We start from the raw sequence: 13,388 nt of genomic DNA on the forward strand, positions 1-13,388 counted from the left end.
AGGAGTTTACGTCTATCGGTAAGGTAACTGCGTAGATCAATTTTCATTACAATGACCATAGTTACCGCGGGTGAAACCGCGGGAGCAGCTACTTAACAATAACACCCTAAAAGCTTAAGAATTAAGTAGGCGAATGGTGATGGTAATAAACTATACAAAAACCAGCTAAGTTTTTTGTAGGCTTCTTCCTGAGCTAGGCTTGGATGCGCACGACAAGTTAATCAGTTATGTCTCGCCATTATCTCGAAGAAGCGGTGATAAGCCACTGGTTAGGACTTTGGCTTCATTTCGGGAAGCCAAGTTCGAATACCAGCGCGAACCTCTCCTTTTCCTTGGTTATAAGTAATTAAATTTTATTCGCTTCAACAGTGAAGGAAAACATCGTGAGGAGACCTGCATGCTTCAGTTCTCCATAATTTTGTCAAATTGTGTGAAGTCCACCAATACGCACCAGCGTAGGAGGGTCAGCGTGGGAGACCCGTGCCCTGTAGTGGACCGGTTAAGGCTCGATATGATAATTATCTCGTCCTTTTCTATAAATATAGCGCGAGAAAATAGTATATTTAATTATTCAATCAAGGATTAGTTTTAGACTTAAGTTGTTTAGTTAACGAATTCGGAGGATTATCTCCTATACAGTGGTTTCGTAAAAATCGTCTCTATTATTAAAATTAAAAAAAGTTTTTACTCTGAATGAAAATAAGCAATAGAACCGGGTGGGTTAATGCGTAAACTAAAATCTCTTGGATAATATTTTGGGCACTTAACGGTTTAAATGCGCAACAAACTTTACCACTTCATAATAATAGTAGACTCTCTACCTTTAATACTGTCGTAGTTAAGCTGGCTTAACTTAATAGGTTTTCTTAGCACATACGAGCAAGGCCAAAACGCTTCTTAGTAAGTATTCGCCAACTTGAATCCATTCAATCTATAGGATTAATCTCTAAAGTAGAAAATTTCCAGTGGAAATGTTTGAGGGAAAATTCGCGCAGTAGGCAGGATCACAATCCTGCTTTCTGAGTCCAAGGCTGTGGGTTCGATTTCCTGGAAAATCTTTGTGTGATGAACATGATTGTTTGCAGTGTCTGGGTGTTTATCTGTATATTATAAGTATTCATAAATATTCATCAGTTAGCTTAGTACCCATAACACAAGCTACGTTTATTTTGGGGCTAGGTGGCGATGGGTGTATCATTGTAATATATTTACTTATTTATTTATTTCAAGACGAAAAAAAAGACAAACGAGTATTTTTTTCTTTATAGTAATAATTGATGGACCCAGCAGATGGCCCCTGATGGTATCTGGAAAACCATCGCCTATGAACAGCTACACTTCTTAGAGTATGAAATAACACGTCCTGCAACATGCCGCGCTGTGTCCATGAACCTGTGGCGAATTTTTTAGGCCGTATGTGCATATAATTTCACCGGCACCCCTGACCTTCATAGCGGAACACAGCATTGCAACAAGCGGCAGAAATAAGAATTGTGGTAGTACTTCCTGAGCCAAGCTCTGTCTCAAACACTTGTCACTAGCGGACCCGTCGTCGTCATGCCCGATAAAACAGCGCCATAAAACGGGCGTTATTTATTTTCCAACCACCCAGGTCCCCACTGAAATAAACACACCAAATTTCTTCAAAATCGGTCCAGCTATGCAAGAGGAATCGGATGTCAAACACACCTCCACAAAAAATATGCATATTGCTGTAATTTTTAGTATTTTTCGCGTATATTTCAAGATCTATATTAGTCAAATCTCTCAAGACTAACTAACAGCATTTATATAGATTAGTAAAGCTAGAAATCTTAATGAAAAACAGAACAATTTCATTCAAAAAATATTAAGCGCTTTAGACAAATTACAAGGGACACACGTAAACTAGATTTTATATTCTGTCTGTAAATTATAAGATCATGAACTACACTGCATCATACGTTTATAATATTACAAAATAACTCAACCTAAGACCTCGTTTAAAATCTCCGCTTAACCAGATTGTCATTAAATCGCGTCATGTTATTTGCATAATATTCTTGTTTCCAGACTCCAAAGAAGCACATATTCGGTAAAATCCAAATAGCCCATTATCCTTTACGGAGTAACCATACGCCCGTTTAGAAACCTTATCTACCAATCCAAGTTGGCTGAAAGCGGCTCATTTTATTCCTAAAGTCCCTCGCCCCTTAAAAATGATAATACGGTATATTTAAATTAATTTTCTTATCACGAGATCGGTACACATTGCACCCCAGCCTCCCCTCACAGCGCTGTAAGATCAGAGTTAACGAGTGATCCCATTCTCGCCCGTTCTCCCCGCCTTTAGTTGATTAAAACACGGCTATATTAAGATGGTTGTCGGCGCAATTCTGAATTTGTAAGTATTTTTTTGCGAGATGAAAAAATTAAATTATACAATGTTGAGTTTTATTTGCGGACTGTGCTTACATATTTATAACTGTGCTCGACGTTTATTTGACAAAGGAAATTAGTGTTTTGTAATTGTTGTATCCCTCGACGTTAACCGTTTCAAGCTTGTGCACTACCCTGGTACCAATTCTAAAATAAAATAGAATACACAGCACTACGCCTCGGGTTTTTGAGTGCTACACAGGGCCGGTTCCTTGCATGCCTTGCGAAGTGTTGCTCTGTAAGTGACCTTAATTCTTATAGTGTTTGCTTTTTTTTTTCTGATGGACGGATCCTCCAATAAACTGCGAAGAATCATGTATAAGGTTATCAAAGAAAAAAATCTTACCAGTCCCTTACTTGCCGGATTAAAGGTACTCTATGAGACTAAACTTCTCCCCAGCCAATTAATTCGTAATCCACAGAATTAAGAACATAAAAAACCGAGTACACAACTAATATTGAAGCATCAAAAACCACTTCACTTTATCCAGTTTCTCGATCAGGCGGTTGGTCACTTCATTCTATTTAGCAGTTGAAAGTAATTATTTTATCTTTAACTAGCTATTTATTGCCCGCGACATCGTTCGTTTTTTTTTTTTGTTTTTCGAAAAACATGTGCCTCATAAATGTGGCAGCATTTAATGTATTTAAGATAGCTAAGCCTGGTGTAAAATCGTCAAACACTTTCGTCCCCTCTCCTAAGAGAACTGAGCTTAATTTCGGTATAAAAAGCATCCTATATTACTTCTAATACCTTCAGGAATATGTGTACAAAGTTGCGTGATGATCGGTTTAGTAGTTTTTGCATGAAAGCGTAACATACAAACTTACATTCACATTTATAATATTAGTAGGGATGTTCTAAAGGTTAACCATAAAATAGGGAAAATAGGAAAAGTTTTGGAACTAGCAACTTTTCGCGGGTGTGAAGTGAGACACGAACATGGCGGTTCACTGTTTTTGGACACATCGCACTGCAGGCAATAACGGCTGCATGAGGGGTTTCTATGTTCTTAATTATCTGCCGTAATCTTTCTAGTTATAAATTTTTGCACTAAGAGTCAAACTGTTCATTCTCCTTGCTAGGAAATAAGCAAAAGTCTTATGCACTTTAAATCAACTCTAACCAATGCTTACAAAGTGAACACCATTTAAGTCACTCTAGACCAGCGTTCTCTGGTATGGTAAAGTCAAATATGTTGCTACAACGTTTGATGATCGTATGAACTGCGCGCTCTTATTCAAAAGCTCCAGCGTCTCTCTTTCTCTCTCGTCTTTTGTTCTATTTTTTTTTTAGAGACAAACCATAAACCTTTGAATTGCAAGAAAATTAAACATTTCCTCCTTATTATAAAGATACAATATCCTTATATCCTATGATAGAAAGACGGTCTGACTAAGAAATCCAGTGAGTAGAAATAAATAAATATATAACAAGTTATCCCATCCCATCCGTTACAATCAAGTTAGATTTCAGTCAAGTGAACCAATTTTTACAAACGTATTTCCCCCGATATCTCTCGTCACTACTGCGCGGTTTCCATCTACGGCCTTGAGGGCTTTATACGGATTAATCTCAGTTCACGGTCAAAGTCCGCCTGAGTCGAGGTCAGCGCGGTACAAGAAACGCCCTTAAGATGTAAATATATACTAACAAGGGTTTCACAATATAATTATAATAACATAGTATTCCTAAGACAGAACATGGTCTTTATAAAAATAAAGTGGATCTAAATCATCAACTTACATATACTACTATAAATTGACATAAATTAGGAGATCATATTTTCTGGAACTGAGTAGGTATATGTTTTTATACTATGATTCTTATGACTTATAGTAATTTTGGACCTACCAATTCATAAATTCCAACAATGTGTTAAAACCCATCTATTGCGGCGATGTCTTCATTACCTATATATTATATAATTGATTAATTTCTTGATAAGGTTGCTTGCAAACTACCTGCACAACTTTCATCTCTCGTAAGATAAAAAAATAAAGTTTAAAATATATTGTTGATGTTGGAAAAGAACAACAACTGATACTCTTCTACGGGGAGAATCTGCTGTCCGAATCGATGGTAGAGTCACAACAAGCAGACAGACTAGTTAAAGAAATGATCAAAAGTGCTTATAGTAGTGATTACTACTGCTTAAGCTTCCTGTTAAACCGAAAAGACTGATTAATCAATCAGTCTTTTCGGTTCGGTTTGCATTACGAAATGCAAAACAAACTTGTAAAACAGCACAAGTTGGTCACTGTTTTAAAATTCACAAGGAATCCATCCATGTAAATGTAGCTTTCAACTATCTTTTCAATGGACGTCCGCAATTTGGTTGCGGTAACACAATTTATTCCCAAAATTGCCACTCCATTACTATGCGGCGCTCGGCGCATTTAATTTTCATTCCCCGCTCGATGCCGAGACAAGCAACTTACCAAGTGTGAAATTAATAAAGGAGTAACTGAAAACTTGGACGGAGCTTAAGTCAGCGAAAGCAACTCGTCTATGAGTTAAGATTATGCTGCAGTTCGAAGTAGGACATTTTGATAATTTATTAGGTGGCCTGGTTGCGACAGCGACTGCAGCTAAAGAGGGCAGAAAGTGCCTGCGTCATATATTGCGCCATCAGTGGAGACAGGCTATCAGAGTTCATAGATATATAATAGCTATGTTGTTTACTATTAGAATCAAATGCGCACTGCTCATGACACCATAGTGCATATTGCTTCACAGATTGCTAAAAGTCGAGTCAAATGGCACAAAATCGTCCGAAAGGTTGGAAGGGGTCACGACCCTCAGCAATGAGGAATACGACGTAAAGAGAGAGAGAGAGAGAGAATATACCGAGCTAATAACAGCTCATCAAGAGAGATACTTGAAAACCCAGTCCTGTTGGATAGAAGCAGGCGTTACTTTGCGAAAATCCATGATATATAACCCAGTCATATCGGTTTAATAACACGGTCCATAGATTAACTATCTCGTTGGTCTAATGATTTGCATATAAAACTGCGGACCACGGGATCCTAGATCCGATTCCCTATGTTAGTACTAGCCCGAAGTTAGGAAACTGACACTGTCAATTCCTCATGGATGTATTGTGCTCTCCCGCTTCTATAGGGAATGTTACCAAAAGGTAGGCCCTTTTGGTAACGGACGGACTACGGACTAAAAAAACCCGCTCCCTACCTCCACTCAATCTTCCAGGAATTGCTCATACATTTACATCTGGAAGATAGCTTTCTAAATAAACGATAGAAGCAGGCGCTACTTTGCGGAAATCCATAATATATTATGAAAATGAAGCTTAGTTTGCTATACTCCGCGAACAGCAGCAGAATCTGTATGGTGTAATTTATAATTACTTCAATCCGTATACTCCACACCAAACAGATCCTTGGCAATGTACCCTCTACGCACGTTTCGCTCCGAAACCGGAGCATCCTCAGAAGATGTTGACTTTACAATGAATAATTGTTAAGTGCGGTTTCAAAGCTTTCTCCTTTTTTTTATTCTTCTTTTCAAAATGACTCGCAACATATTTTTGGTCGCTAGTCACCATGCGGGGAATGATGACATTGTCCAATGCCGTGCTCCAGAAAGCAAGTAAAGCCGTCAGTCACTCTTGTTATTATGATTTTATAATCAGATTTTTAATTGATTCTTTGGTCTATTTCTTGGCATGTTCAACTACGCATTACAATGTCCTGAATTTTATTCCCAGGTCGGGCTAATTTTTGTTGGGCATTGAATTGGTTAATAATTCTGAATTGGGAAATTGGTGTTAACCCCTCCCTGCATTGTAGTACAGTTTAAGCCTATTTTTAAGTTTAGTTATTATTGCTAACAAGTAACATGTGAGGATAATCGTTAAAGCCCACCGATGAGCATTGAAACAGAGGTTATACTCCCCTATGAGAAAGGAGGCCAGTGCCCAGTTCAAATTCAAAATTCATTTATTTCAAGTAGGCCTAATATAAGCCCTTTTGAAACGTCCAGTCAGTCTGTGTGTAGTAACTCTACCACCGGTTCGGAAGGCAGATTCTACCGAGAAGAAGCCGGCAAGAAAATCAGCAGTTGTGGGAGTTAACCAGGTTAACGGTAATGATGAGGATGATTAATAAAATGATCAGTAAACTTGCTTACCTGCATTTTAACAGCATAGAAGTACTAAGCTCGTTAGTCTTTAATGAGAGGAGGTAAGATTCTTGATAGGAGTTATAATTTAATGATTGAGGCAAGTTTTTTTGTACAACAAAGTTTTTCTTTTTTAAATCGAAACAATGGTCTGTAAAAGACCCAAATGAAAAAAAAAACTGTTAGTTCTCTTTAATTTACATATGAGTAATTGTAAAACAAATGCCATCAAACCAGATGCTATCAAATCGCAAAAATGGCCTCCAACAGAAGTCGATGGAGACAGTTTACCAACGCGAAGTTGAGATCTCACCAGGACCACGATCTTCAGTGATGAAGGAACGACCATAGAGAGAGAAATTGTAAAACAAATAGTTGTTATAATAATTTTGTTAGTAATCAGTAGTTTTATTCGTTAATAATATTGTATAAAATTCTAGCTAACAAGCAAAAAAAAAAAATTTCAACATGAATACAACAATTTCAACATAGTATAAAAAAGGATAACGAAAATTGTTGTTATTTCTATAATTAAAGTATGAGTTATGATATAACTACGTTAGTCAAATTTTGATAATTCTATGAGCATGCTACGCGGCGTAAATTTTGTGCTCGAAATTTCTCGCAGGACAAAATATATTTTATAGGGTGACATAATATAATTTGCGGGGTGGCTTTTTGACCGACATAAATAGATTTAATGAATATATACACATATATGTGTAATGGTAACAAAAATGCAAATACATAATGCATGTCAGAAAATATAATACTGCGGCCTTATCGCTGCATAGCGAACGTTTCTGGACAATTAACGGAGTAAATCAAAAGAACCAAACAAAAACCTACAATGCACATACAATAATTTACACAATAAATACATATAAATACCTACACTACAACACATATATAAACGATAACGTTCAATTAATAATAGCTAACAAAACTATTTGTTCTATAGGTTTTAGGAAAGCGCGTTTTTTTATAACATATTTAGCTCAGCTACAATTACTGCTTCATAGTAGTTTTGTCACACCGTGTCGCTAAGGTGGATTACGCTTGCCTATAGATACATATACAATCTATTTTCCATTTAGAGGCAGTCAAGTTCGAGGTGGTGAGAAAAACGGAAGCTGGAAGAGCATTCCAGATCGGTATGTATTTGGAAAGAGCAAGCAAAACACTTCGTACGTGTCGATGGGATATCACCTACAAACGTGCAGGTCTTAACGATGTTTCGCAGGTCGATGGTAAGGTTTTGAGCTCACTATCTAAAATATCTTACAGAAGGAATTCAACATTAGATTGTCGTCAACACAGGATATTGTAAGAAATGTCCTCAGCAAAAGAAAATCAGTGTCGTGTTGTAAAATCCCATAATAAATAAAGAAGAACCCACAATAGAACATTATGCGTATGGAACTGAATTTTACATGTGTTACACATATTGTTTTTTTATGGATGTTTTTTGGGGTAAGTTCTTAGATAAAATGATTTCCAACTGAAAGCATCAAGTGCGGTTGAAGTAATACTTTTGTTATTATTTATTGATGAAAAAGTAAAATGTTCCTGGGACTCCGCCATTTCATTTATTATTCACTATTTGATTGTATATTCTATTTAAAATTCATTAACATCACTTTCACATTTTATAAATATTTTCATTTGTTAAATAGCATAGTTGAGAGTAGAAAATTGAAGGTTAGATCAGCACATCTTAATATAACCTTGTCATTGAATATTATAGAATTTCGCAAACGTCAGAAAATGTATAAATAATTAATTTATAACAAAAGTAATAAATAAACAAGCATATTTAGAGATTTTCAAAACACATTGCAAATTTTTTTTTTTTTAAACAGTTTTGTGAATTTTTATTTACTTTGCTATTCACAATTGATCCGTTTGAATTGAATTTAATCCTAATTGATTTTGACATTTGCCACTAGCTGGCGTTTAAGTCAAGAAGCGTGGGTTATATGACGACCTTACGACCAATCCAAATTATTATATTTAAATAGCGGAAACAATCAAGACGTCTGACGTAAGCGTTACTTCCGTCAGAAAAATATGTGAGTTACTCCCTAGTCGCGCCTAAAGAAGTTTTACTTTTAAAAGGTTCTCATTACCCTCCTCAGTCTAAGGAGGAGTTAGGTTCTAGGAGAGGAGGCCCGTGCCTTGGTAGTTGGCCGCTAATAATGATGTTGATAATAAAACACTAGTTTACGACGAATAAATAAGCCATAAAAATCTCATTTTGTTTTCATTATATATGTTACATAATGTTATGTCAGTAGGTACATTTCTGTATTAGTTACTTCAATGTTCTCCGAGAGACACTCGTTTTCTTCGTATTACTTCAATGAAATACGTTCAGTATTTTTTAAATTAGTGAATTCAAAGAAAGATGTTGGACGTATTTTTCTTTATTCTGTGGTACCAGTACTAGGTAGATTTCCATTTCTTTTTTTAATATAAAGGTATATACATTATTTTCTCTTCCACTATTGAATAGAGTTAATATTAAAGAAATATTTCAAAAGTTCGCTCACACAGCTCATTTATCAGTGGGTTTCTAGCTGGCCGGTTTTACCTATTGACAAAGAAACAATCTCAAGCATTGTAAAAAAGAACGAAATATTTATAACGATGCTGTCAGCGACTTCAGCGAATTCTGTACTAATATTTATTACTAAATCATTTTTTTAAACTAAATTAACAAATTCAATCAGCGTACCAAAATAAACTACATTAAATTTACATACTACCGCAACGAGGCAAAGCAAAAGATGCGAAAAAGCGTACAGCATAACCCCTTCGAATTAAAGCTTATTCTTGACCAAACATTCTTTAGCTTTAGGTATACCCTAGACCCTAATAACAATTTTTCCATAAAACGTTCTAATCAATAGAGAGCCCTTGTATATAGATATATTTAACTTCTATACAATTGTTTAGCAAACGATGGAATATTAATAAAAGTATATTGACCAATTATTTTTCAGACAAATTATTGTGGTTGATCCGTAAATCATGGTTCATTTTCTTCAGCGTACTTCTGTACACGAGCCTCTATCATAGGAGAGATGAATTTAGAACATAGACCCACCCTTGTATTGTGGCAGTTAGCAAGTCCTACTGCAGATTTTTAGTGGATGATAGAAAGATCGAGAATAGATAGGTTGGCTCGATTTCCTGGTCAGATTTTCAGTTAAAATTTTCAGTAGTTAGTTAAGAAAGTTAAGAAATGGATGTTGCGTGTCTCTGATTAATTAATATATTTAATTGGAGCACCGTGATGAGATGAAACCCGTATCTTCTATCAGAGAGAAATTCTTGGCCCAGTTGTGGGACTGTACCAAAAAAAAGCAACAACTTAGTCATGAAACTGTTCCAAATCAAAGTACTTAGGAATATTGTAAATGCACCAAGCTACATTAGATACGATTATATTTAGCGGGACTTGAAAATTGAATACGTCGACAAAGCAATTACCAAATTTGCTGAAGCCAGCGAATATCAGCTTCTCCATCACGTTAACGTCGAGGCAATGCAGCTGCTCGACATAACGAAATTAGCAAGAAGACTAAAAAGGACAAAAACCCTTTGAATTAGTGATAGTGTAGCGTAAGTGGTTTCTGAATAATTTTTCATTTAACATAAGCTAGTTTTTCATGTCGAATCAAAAGTATCTATAGTTGGTATGAATCTCCATTTTAAGGCAACAAATTCCGTAAAACATGGAAACAAAGGTTTCAATTTACTAATGGATCTTTTTCGAGTCAAAATATTTAAGTTGCGCTACGCGTGGAAGCAGGCAAAGTATATTTTGTTGATTTTACCATCTCGTTACCAGAGTTTTGCACTCTAGCAAAATTCAGGCTCAGCCCGCGTGTTGTGCGGTTGTCGATTCAATTGTGGTGACATTAACGTTGATAGTTGCTTTTACGTATTTGTTGCACTAAACATATTTGTACCAGACAGTTACTCGATTTGTATAAGCAAAACAAAGGTTCGTAAGAAATAAATAATATTTTGGAATAAGAATCTGAAAACCGTGCGACTTAATTTGTTTTCAACCACATAACAATTCCACCGATGTTATCCTTTAATATTTAATATAGTATAGGGATAACAAGTTCATCCAGTTTCGTCAATATGAAAGTTGAGAATTTTAAAACAGGTTAAATAAGCTAATTTTTATTTTCGAAACCCATATCTAAATGGGTGTGTAGACTGGATGAAATTCCATATTTTTTCTTTCAAGAGAACAGTAAACAATCAGGATGCTCGCATCCTAAAATTCATAAAGGGGGAGAAATAGGTGTTGGAAAGTTATAGGTTTCTGAAGTGACCCATTAAGATTCGTTGTAGCAAACTTGAGATACGGGCATTTCAAGTTTGTTGTCGTTCGCCGACCGGAGACAGTCAAGATGGAGAGAAAAGGTGAAACGTTCTTAAAGGTAAAGGGGAGTGGAGAGACTATAGAGAATAGAATAAAAAAGAGTAAATATTCAGTATAAATATTTTAAAAGAAAACTTGAACCAAAATCAGTATCTACACAAACACTGAAATTAAACAGCTTAGAAAAATGATTCAAGCATTTAGGTACGTCCAAGGAAACTCCAATAATAACAAGAACATATTTCTTTCAAAATTAATACTCCGAGGAGCCATTAACAATGATATATATAAAAGATTACCCACACCCAGAAGCTGTAATACTTTCCGAACCATTGACGATAACACGAGCGCAAAAGTGTTAGAATATTGCCTTTGAGGCTAACAAGCAGGAAAATTCCTAGTAATAGATACCGAATAGCTAAGGCGCCTTCAATAATGTTACTCAAATTATGAAATTCTAGATCGTTTCTCGCTTCTATACGCTACCTTCTCATGTTATAAATTTATTAAGACCTCGCGCATGTGAGTACCGTGGGTCCTATAAGCGGGAAGTCCCGAGTTCAATCCACTTCGGAAAGTAGTTTTTTTTTTACAATTACTGCATTTTTCTCTGGTTTGGTCTCGTGGAGGCTTTGTCGGTGACTGGGTGATACTCTAACGACAAAGACGTGCCGAAGAAGAAGAAGGGGTATGGGATTATTGTCCCTGCCATACCCTCATCAGGTTAGCCCGATACTATCTTACTCTGCATCGTCATTTAATACCAAGTGAGAATGCAGTCATCAGGTGTGTTTTGAATAGGTATTTTAATTTAATTTGAGTTCATAAAAGAAGTACAAAAAACTCAGGTATAAAGAATTATACGAATTTGTCCATTTTTCATGAACCTTTGTACACAAACCGATAAGAAAATGATACTTGCCTAACATTTCTATTATTCAAATATAAACAATCAAAATAAATAATGCCAATGTACCTACTTTTCAAAAGTAGAAGGAAATAGACACTACTTTATTCACCCTTATTTAAATTTTGAGCTTACGTATATTAATAAAAAAAAGAATTTGAATATTGAAGCAATTCATCCTAACCAAAACATGCCAATTGGACTCACGTACTAAAACGACGGGTCATGATACCCCAAAATCAAATTCTCACTATCGGTTGAATCGACTTTCTTTTGCGGGAATGTGACCCCCAATGCCGGATATCATTCCAATTACGACCTCGCCAGTTGTTAGACCCTTTGCTAGTTGGCTGTAATATCGGGAATACTGAGAATTTCGGGTGATTAATGGCACCCAATTTTATATAAGAACTATTTATAGAGGAACAAAAGAAATACGTTTTGTTAAAAGTATCACTACGGAATACAATTACCTCATACCACGGATTGTTACGTTTTACTCACAATCCGCCAAAAAAGATATGGTAGGAAACTGTTATTGGTCATTTGATACCTTGGAAAGGTGTCAAAGATTTTTTTTTTTTTATATACTACGACAATACACACATCGCCATCTAGCCCTAAAGTAAGCGTAGCTTGTGTTATGGGTACTGAGATAGCTGTTGAATATTTTTATGAATATAATACATAAATACTTATTATATACATATAAACACCCAGACACTGAAAAACATTCATGCTCATCACACAAACATTTTCCAGTTGTGGGAATCGAACCCACGGCCTTGGACTCAGAAAGCAGTGTCGCTGCAAACTGCGCCAATCGGCCGTCAATCATTTCTTCGGATGCATAGCGGGGCGGTGTGTAAAATGTACATTTTTCATAGCGTATTTTGGACAGAAAAGAATTTAAGATTAGTTGCATTCTATCAGATTTCTTGCAAAGTCTCATTTAAACTAAGATTGCTGGTAAGAGACTACTTGCACTAATAAAAAAGGCTCAATTTTTTTCTTGTTTGTATCTATATTATTTTGTGTTTTGCGTGCTTTATAGTATTTTTCCCTCTTCTTCTTCGGTAAACTAACTAAAATAACATTACAATGTATTATTTATAACAAATTTCTTCCACCAATAAATACAACAAAACAAGAGACAGCTATATATATAATTATATAACGTTTCTCTTTCACCATCACAGGTAGACATTTATATCTTGCGCAAGAGTAAAATATATTTGAAAAAGTATATAAATCTCATAGACTTTTTACATTACTGCGTATGCCAGTACATTGAACGTACTTAATTGCGGCATGAGCCAACCTTGTATTGCTAACTTAACAGTAGAGTTTAACTCAATAAAAAATTAATATATATATAAATAAACAAAATAATCTTACAATCTTTTAATTTCATCTTTTTTAAACCACTTGCTCGTATCATTTTGAACCGAAATTTGACGCACCTGTGTAAATTCAATGACAATGCAATATTATATTATCCGGAAGCTGGACTA

Source organism: Pararge aegeria, chromosome 12 (assembly GCF_905163445.1).
Source record: "Pararge aegeria chromosome 12, ilParAegt1.1, whole genome shotgun sequence".
Classification (NCBI taxonomy): Eukaryota; Metazoa; Arthropoda; class Insecta; order Lepidoptera; family Nymphalidae; genus Pararge; species Pararge aegeria.